The sequence below is a fragment of the Triplophysa dalaica genome, chromosome 18 (genome assembly GCF_015846415.1).
Source record: "Triplophysa dalaica isolate WHDGS20190420 chromosome 18, ASM1584641v1, whole genome shotgun sequence".
Taxonomy (NCBI): domain Eukaryota; kingdom Metazoa; phylum Chordata; class Actinopteri; order Cypriniformes; family Nemacheilidae; genus Triplophysa; species Triplophysa dalaica.
The window spans coordinates 135,509-145,000 of record NC_079559.1 but is presented as its reverse complement, the minus strand read 5'-3'; the positions used below and the strand labels follow the sequence as shown (position 1 = coordinate 145,000).

The 9,492-nt window shown below is 41.9% G+C and overlaps 1 protein-coding gene across 3 annotated transcripts in view; it reads left to right on the top strand.

Moving 5' to 3' along the window:
- Window positions 1-2,759: 2,759 nt before the first annotated feature.
- Window positions 2,760-9,492, top strand: part of sema6a (sema domain, transmembrane domain (TM), and cytoplasmic domain, (semaphorin) 6A) — a 33,280-nt gene continuing 26,547 nt past the window's right edge. For all 3 annotated transcript variants that reach the window (XM_056772699.1, XM_056772698.1, XM_056772697.1), the window contains exon 1: window positions 2,760-2,952. The gene's annotated coding sequence lies outside the window, so the exon portion shown is untranslated. The remainder of the gene's footprint in view (window positions 2,953-9,492) is intronic.

The window sequence follows — 9,492 nt, the reverse complement described above, 5'->3', positions numbered from 1 at the left end:
CGCTATGAAAGAGACTATCAGTGAGTCTGTGGACTGGATCCGGTGTCTTGGTGTTTTCAGTCAGCAGGGGGCAGTATTGACACTCTCAACCTTTGAGTGACTTCACAAACATTTGTATGAAAATCCTTCTGGATTCATGACCTATTAAAAACAGTTTCACCCCAAGAGATGCGATGAGAAACAGGTTTTCTCTTGACGTTAAAGCACCAAAGTGTTTCTCTTCTTCAGACCGAAGTGAAATCTCAGTCTTATGTTTGATGAGAAACTAAAAGAGCCGAGAAAATCATTTCCATGTTGCTTCACCACAGAATCTCAGCATAATTTACATGATCTCTAGCAAACCACAATGAGACTGAAGGACACATAAATCATATTCAGAGGAGAAGAAACAGCAGCGGCTAGCATGTGGTGAGCTAACACGCCATCTGCATCTCTGAAGGTTTGTGAGTTGAATCTCTTACGCGCCTCAGCGGGATTTTGGCCGAGCACCAGCTCACTGTGTCACAGGCCTTCATCTCATGCCGTCTTTTCTTCTCCCGTCTTTGTTTTCATCCTCATATCTCACAGAATTCTTCTTGAGATGAAGAGCGGGACGGCTCGTCCTCTGAAGCTGTGGGAAACAGCGGCCCGGAAGGAAAGAGAGGGAGCGTCCGGATTTCCCTTCCTTTAACTTCACCCTTTTCCTGAACGCCGTTCCAGCGGCATCATGATCAGGACACGGGTGAAGGGTCACCTGACCGTCCGCACTTCTGTGCTGTCAAAACACCTTCTGTGCATTTCATAAATCAACATTTCTGTTCTTCGGTACGTTTTGTGTGTGAAAGCACACCTTCTCTGAATGACAGGAACATTCCATCTGTGAGCATCGGTTCTCTGAGACGAAGCTGGTGTGCACAGCCGATTTAATGAGGAGAAGTGAATATATTTACACTCTTTAACATCTGAGAGACAGACACACATGAGCTCCTGCTCGATTCACGCAGCACAGCTTTATTCCTCACGCAAAATTGAGACACTTTACACAATATACAAGAAATATTGTACACAATATACAGTACACACATTTCCATAATATACACATAGTACACTTCTTTAATTTCTCCCCAATGTCTTTTCAAACAGTTTTTTAGAGACGTTTCTCAAAATATTTTCTTGCTGAATGTGTACCAGTGAAGAAAGAGTCGCACACACTGATGAACTGTTCCCTGGTCTCGTTCATGTGTGTTTTATGTCGAGCACACGTCTGTTGATCTGCTGCTAAAACTGCAGGACAACACAACTACACTCATTGTGCGATTGTGTGTTACGAGAGAGACTGACACGGTCTGATGAGTGACCTGAAAACCACAAACTGTCTTTGGAGCAGGAGGGCCGGATGAATAAGAGATGTGAGCTCTGAATAGTCTGATAACGTCAAGCTCTCACGTACGGCACGCATGCATAGCCAGTAAGTAAGTGTGATGCACGGCTGAAATATTGATAAGCACTACGGTGTGCCAGCGCTGCAGGATTATTTATTCAGCAGGAACTGTGAGTGCTTGTCACCATACCAGCAGGTTTACCTACATCTAACCTTTCAGAGACTCACAGAATATTCTCAAGGCTTCGCTTTCTCATCATCTCTCATTAGTTCACAAGAGACACTGTGGTGACCACCGGCTGCTCCCCGAAGGGGAGCTTCTCCCGTTCACATATTCACGGTTTGACTGGCTTTTGCCTGTCTGGAGGCGATGACTTTAGATCTCTTTGGTCTGCTTAACAACGATCTCTCCGTCCCTTTAAAAACCGCTGATGTGTGCGTCTGCGACGATTCAACTATATTTAGTTGTTCGCCAAAGGAAGTGGATCTGGCCAGTGACGGTGTCACAACAGACTTAAACAACCATCAAACAGTTCTGCTTCTGTTCACTGAGCTGATAAAAATGGCTGAAAAAGGGGAAAAAAATCAAGCCAAGCGTTTCATCACATCAAATGAGAGCTCAATGTTCTGTCGGGAGGTTTCTGTGCTCTCTGTTTTTGAAATGAGCTGTTATTATGTATGCAGCGCTGCACCCAGTTATTTCTGTTTCAGGCCTGTATGTGGATACATGAAGGAATGATTGACAGTGTAATAATGCAGAACAGTAACACAGATGGCTGTAGTGGATAAACACATGGTTATTATACAGCCCCTGTGTGACCTGATGACTGTGACCTCATTCAGACCTTCCTTTCATTTGTCAAATCTGTGAGTTTAACACATGAATGTTTATGTTGATGAGGTGAAGAGGAGGTCCTGTTTTGTGGGTCACACTGTGATGACAGGACCACCAACCTGCTGTTTCTCACACACAAAGACACTGACACTGAGAGATCCCTCACACACACACACACACACACCGGCTTGCTTGTCTTACACACCATTTTGCCAAAGTATCAATACAATAAAACAGTGACAGAAAACATAAAGGTGAAAAGCCATATAAATAAACATGTCAGCCCACTTGTGTGTGTGTGTGTTTGTTGGTGCTGTAACAGATCCAAGACTGTCTCATGATGTAAGTGACTCCACGTGGCTTTTGTTGAATTCATCGTGCGGTAAACACACACACACACACACACACACACATTTACACACACAGGTGCGTGATGATGAATTGAACAGCATCTCGATCTCTATGATGAACAAAAGCTCGCGGAGGTCTATGGCTCCTCCCTGCGCGCTCTCGCGCTCGTGTGTGTCCGCGCGCGCTCGTGTGTGTGTGTGTGTGTGACAGCTGCGAGCTGAGCTCAGTAAAGCTTCATCTATAATAGGATGAGCAGCCGCTCGTGTGTGTGCGCGCGACGCTGAATGAAACGCTCATTGTTCGCTTTACTGTTTCTGTGATATTTTAGCGCATTGATTGATCAGTGATCGGATGTGATCAGATGTGATCGGATGGATATATCGATGTGAAGAAGGTGTCAAACGAGGTATGTATATTTAGAATAGAGGTGTGCCTCGCTTAAACTTTACTTGCATATGCAGAAATAATAATCACATGCTCTCAGTCTGATGTATGACTGTAGTCATCAACACGTTTATTGTGTTTGTCGTGTTATTGTTACATTCTCGCGCGTTACTTTGTAGCCGATTACACGCGCGACGCTTCATGACGTCACTCCGCTAAACTTCTACAGCCGTTTGTTTTATCATCATCATTACACACATTAGAGTGATTTATCATCTGTGAAGGAATACGTGTAAATATTTGAAGTTATGTTTGTCAGGAGTGATGGATCTGATCTGCCTTGTGCTCTGATCCTCATTGAGTTTAAATCACTCATATTTACAGTAAAGTCAATTAAACGTTCTTGTGTAGAAATAATAATACATGTTTGGTTGTTTGTACGTCGTTTGTTTGTTTGTTTGCTTGTTCTTGCGATCTGAAATGAAATGGTCTTAAATATAACCATGCGTGTTGTTGTTATGGGTTGAGAAAAGATGTGAAATTGATTCTGTTCTGGTTGATTTGTGGTTAAATGAAGTCATACATCACGCTTTCAGACAGAAATTTTCAAATCTGAAGTTTATTCCTTCATTTTGACATCAATCTAGCTTTTTACTTTGTGTTTATTTTTGAAATCTTTCTCTCTCTGTATGTGGGCTGTTGTGAATCGATGTTCAGTGTTTGTAAGATGCTGTAACAGGTCTTGTGGTATATTTCTCTTCATGATTTGTGTTCTCATGTGTGAGATGTGCTGGAGGTGGGTGGTCAGCTCTCCTCTGACCCCTGAGGGTTGTGTAGGGTGTGTCTGTACCAGCCTTCGCTCTGTTTCCAGTGCTTCATTCAGCGCTGAATAGAATGGGACAGATTTCTTCATGAGTGTGAGTGTCTGGTGAGCATGTGTTTGTTGGCTGTGGTCAGGGTGGGTCAAAGCAAACGGACACGCAAGGACTCTCAGCAGTCAGTGCTTTCATATTATGTTTCACGATAAACTAGTGTTTGTTAATCTCATTGTCTGCTGTTGTTTGTGTGTTTTTCTCCCTGTGATATGGCAGGCGGCCACACCGCCGACCGTGCCAAGATTCCACAGCTAGCGGTGGTTTAAATTCACATGGCTTTGTGTTGCTGATGCAGGATTTCAGGTGGTTTTTTGAAAGGCCGTGTGGATTTGTATTGTACTGCGCTCGCTGTCTCAGGTGTGACTGTAAAGACCTGCCGTTCTGTCTTCTCGTCGTGAATCGTGTGAAAGCTACGATGCCATTTTCTCCTAGCCTCTATGATATTGGGTTATTTCTGAGGCCTAGAAGAATTTCAAAAGATTTTTTTTAATCAACAAAGACTAAAGCTTTTGTTGAAAAAGCAAGCACTACATGTATGTTAAAGTGTGACGTCTCTGTGGCAGGTCTTTACAAATCAAAGTTCAATTTCAAACCCAACAGCAAGGAATTATGTGTTTTCTATTCACTGTACATTGTGAAAAATTCCTAGATAGCATTTTTGGTAGAGTTATAAAAGTCTATGATTCCAGTGGATTTAACAGGCAAGAGAAGATGCTTTGAGCTGTCCGGCTGATTATTTTGGTGGTAATGAGGGGAATTTAATGTGCACTCCAGCACAAAGGCAACGAGAGATCCATTGAGCGTGACTGATGGCCGTTTGTCGCACCAGCGAGTGACAATTGTGTCGTCGTATATTTGAATTTTGTCAGATTCACTCCAGCTGAATTATTGATGGCAGTCAATGGATTGCTCTCAATTATGTTAAAGGAGCACAGCTTAAATCAGAGACTCAGAAATACTGTCAATATATCTCATGTATGATTCACACATCATGTTTTATTCATGAGCAGCTCACTTTGAGAATGAATGGGGGTGTTAGGATGAAATGGGAGCATTTAAGTCTTGTGTCTTTGAAGCGGTATATGAGCGTCTCAGAATCAAATATCAATCTGTTTTTAAACAAGATCTCAGAAAGTCTTGTGTCAGTTTGGTATTTGTAGATGATGTTCAGTAATGTCCTATATAATCTTTAATTTGTGAGATTTTGTGAGATATTGTGTGCATGCATATTGAAAACAAAATAAGTGCAGTTACAAGACAACAAATGTAGACCTAAATATAAAAAACCTTGTTTAGTTATTTTTGACATTATTTTTTTATATGAAAATGACAGCGAAGAGAAGTCCCGGGATAAGAGAGAGGGAAGCAGGAGCTGGACTCAAACTGTAAAATAGGCGTGTTGTTTTTCTAAATACAGAAGCAAATAAACAGACTGAATTTAAAAATGAATCTGTTGAAATGATGATGGTCCTCAAGAGAGCAAGAGATTAAATAACATCAGGGAATGAATGAACTCATGCGTTATTCAAACGTCTAACTTTAATTATAACACAACTCCGCTGTGTGTGTGTGTGTGTGTGTGTGTGCGCGTGCGTGCGTGAGGGGGGGGTTGTTCTACAAGTGTACGGTTGTGTATTTTTTTTTGCGGCTTTGCAGTGATAATTTGTAAGTGTGTTAGAAGAGAGAGAGAGAGAGAGAGAGAGAGATGCATGTGTGTCAGACCTGGCGTTTGGCACTGACTCGCTCATCTATTAATCATGGCTGCTGTTTTCTTTTTCTGTTGCCATAGTTTCAGCCTATAACTGTGTGTGTTTGTGTGTGTGTGTGTGTGTATGTGTGTGTGATTGGGGGGGCATTACAGAGCAGTAGAGATACTGGTGGGTCACGGTGATCTGCTGGATCTCTCACACATCAGCCGAATGCATGAATCTGAGACACTAGTCTTACAAGTCCGTCGTCTCATGTTTTCAGTTTAGACTGGTGCTTATTTTTTAAGTCAGTTGCATAAAATCTTATAAGGGTCAAATTTAAGACCAAAAATGAAGACTGATGGCCCTCCTGGCTCGTTTTTCTTGAAGATCTATGTCGTCATGGAAACCAATAAACTGTCAACTGCTCTAGATCCAGAAAGGGTCTGACTTTGTGCCGTACGACTGCACATATTTTGATAAATGGACCATAAGAAGAGCAAGAGATTTCAAAGACCAATAAAATCCACTGGAAATCTTTTATGAAAATACTGGAGATTTATTTGTGTAGATCTCTGATGATTTGTGAAACTGACCAATGTACACTATTATGTTCTCAGTTACTGTAGTCAAACCCTAGTTTTTACATTTATTTGCACTGAAATCACTCATTTCTTCATTTAAGTTGATTTGGCAGTGTTGTATTTCTCTAATATGCAAATACTTTCATCAAAGAAAAGCTGGTTTAGCACCTACTGTCGGCCATTTTGTTTTAAGTTGTTCGGTGTCTCACTTTTTCCACAATTTAAACAGTCTTACTAAAGACAACTATGAGCTTATTTATGCAACAGTCTTTCTTCACTGACTTTAGTGTCAGACTCAATCTTAGACGCTGTCATAATACCATGACTACGTTTATGCAACCGGCCCCAAGACAAGCATCACTCTCATTGCTGATGTGATCGCACACACGCACGCACACATGCACACACACAGAATTGTGGTGTGTGTCAGGGAGACATGTGATCTGATGTTAATTGTCAGATGATAAACCGCTGACAAAATCTCATTCATTGGGCCAGTAATCAAACACTTACAGTAGCAGGTAGAGCACCCTAGCAACTGCATAGCAACAGATGATCAGTTACATCAACACCCTAGAAACACACATACAACATCAGCACAATGTTGTGTCATCAGTTCTGTTGTTAGAAAGTCTTTGGGCAAACACGTTTGTGTTTCTGTACTCAGAGATGTGTTTGTCTGTTGTCATGTTTGATGTCAGGGAGACTGAAGCTGTGATCTGGATCTGAACGCAGATGTTTGTCAGGCAGAAATCTAATAATATACAGTCAGTGTTTCTCAGAATGAAATGCTTTGTTTTAAGCAGTCGAGTTATAGAGAGATTCATCAGATATTTCAAGCCAAACACCACAGAATGACTTCATCGACACACAGGACTTGATCAATTCTTCAGTTTTTTAGGGGTGTAATGTAGAGACTGATGCATGATCAATAATCTTATTGGAGATGGTGGTCTAGTGGGTTAAACCACTGAACTGGTAAATCAAAAGGTTGCTGGTTCGATCCCAGCAGCCACCACCAGTGTGTCCTTGAGCAAGACACTTTACTCCATGTTGCTCCAGGGGGATTGTCCCTGTAATAAGTGCACTGTAAATCGCTTTGGATAAAAGCGTCTGCCAAATGAAATGTACATGTAAATGTAAATAATCTGCAATATTAGTATCGGCAGATAATAAAATTTAGGCCGATATATTATAGCCCATAAATCATTTCTTCTGGTGAAACTTCTTCATCTGCACACCGCTCATACAGTACATTCACTTACAGATATTAGCAAAACATAGTTGATGTAGATTCAGAATTGATGAACGTGTGAATTATAGGAACAATAGTGCTGTCTGTCTGGAGACGGTATAAACATGTGGATAATAAGAGTTCCTCTGGAAGAATATCCACAGTTTGAGGTTAAAGAATCATTAATGGGCTGTGTCCACCACAAGTTTCTGCCGGCGTACTGCGTGTTTGTGCAATTGTTTCCAATAGAAATGCCACGTTTTTTTATAACACGAGCAGCTGGTGTCGTTTTTCCTTGCTCAGCGCTGGTGCTATGCGTTTTTCCCACGATCAGCGCCGGCGTTCGACCGGGCACTCACGGTTGAAAAATGCTCAACTTTTGGCAGAATGCTGCACCTGCAGTGGGTGTTTCAGCCGAGCTCCTGCCGCTTTCAGCCGCGTAAAAGCACCTCGGTGGATACAGTACCTTACTAGTTTAAAGTAGGCTTGGTACATGATTTTCAGTGGAAAAAAGAGATCTAATGGTGACCTTGTTTTCTGCAGTCAATGTCTTCAAATAAAAGCAGTTTTGTTTCAGTCATTGGGAATTTTATATGAATATTGAGACTGTTTATGGGCCATATATCGGTTATTGGCTTCTAATGTTTATGTTCCATCAGCCAAAAAGTACATGTGGGTGCATCCCTGGTGTGATGTGAAGTTATATTGACATGATGTGTGTGCTGGTAATAATGTGCATCAGACAGCACACGTCTGCTTTCACATCCTCTCTGACGCTCACTCATGTTAGTTCTGTGATCAATGTTTGAGTGCGGACGAATGTTTGAGTACACGTGTGTCGCTGAACAGCAGTCGGTCTGGAGGGATTTCAACAACACGGCTCCTTTGTGTACATTTCTTGCACATATAATCGCAGCCATGTGGCGTTGTGCGTCTGGTAACAGAAGAACACAAAGACCTCAGTGTCTGTCAGAAACACTTCTCACCTCTCATTCCCTCGTCTGACGATCTCTTACACACGTACACACGTACACTTTCATCATCCTCTGTGCTGATCACTTTGTGTTTTGTTGTGGATGATCTTATTGCTGGAGTTTACGGATAATAGGTTATAATCCAAACACACAATAGAAGGAGTTCTCTGTGTCTCGTGGGCTGTACTGCAGATACACAACCACTGAACTGACCTACATATGAAGCTGACGCTCCGTTTGCCTGCACATGTTTGATCTCTGGGTTTCTTCAGCTTACGAGCCGTCGGTGTGTTTAAATAAGTCAAACAAACACTGCTTCATGTGGCACCACACAGGCATCATACGGAACACAATGACTTCATTCATGTCTGTGTTAGAAACATATTTACACACGTGCATCAGTTCTTTGTAAATGGAGATTTTGAATTCGTCTGTTTGTCATGAGATCAGATTCTTCATCATTAATGTGTGTGGCTGATCTCAAAGCAGTCGGAAACATTTGTTTATTTGTAAAGAAAAAAACCCAAGCATCTTATTAATATGTCAGTGTACTGGGTGGGGTGTGGATGCTGTGGAAACTCAAGACGTGTCACAGTTCTTTATAGGAGCATCACACGAGCTCTGGTGTTCTGAAGATCGGATGCGCTGGGTCTGATGTCCTGTTGGTGTCTGATTCAGGGATTGATTTCAGGGAGTTTTAGCCGCTGTGAGGTCAGTAGTGGTGCCGTTGGACGTCAGCTCTGATGGGTTATCATCAGGTTTGTGTTGTCTTGAGTTATTGTGAGTTGTTCAGCATCACAGGACGTTCAGGTGTTCGTTGAGAACCAGAGCAGACCAGACGTGTGTGTTTTACTGTATTATAGTCTGCAGTAATTACTTCTGAACTGTTTCCATAATGAAAGGTTTTACAGTTCAGATGTCCATATGGAATGTGACAGTGTGTTCAACAAATGGGCTTTAATTGAGCCTCATTAAATGAGAAATGAGAGGGTGGGCGAGAGAGAGAGAGAGAGAGAGAGAAAGAGAGCATGACCGTCTTCATTATAGTGTCGCTCGTCCACTTGACTGAACGCTGCTGTTTAATGGTTAAACGGATCACAGCAGTTAAACCCATTCTGAACTTCCCATTTTATAATGCACCACATGCCAAGAACAATCAATCACACCCATAACAAGACACAAAACAACAGCTAGTCACAATCGGATT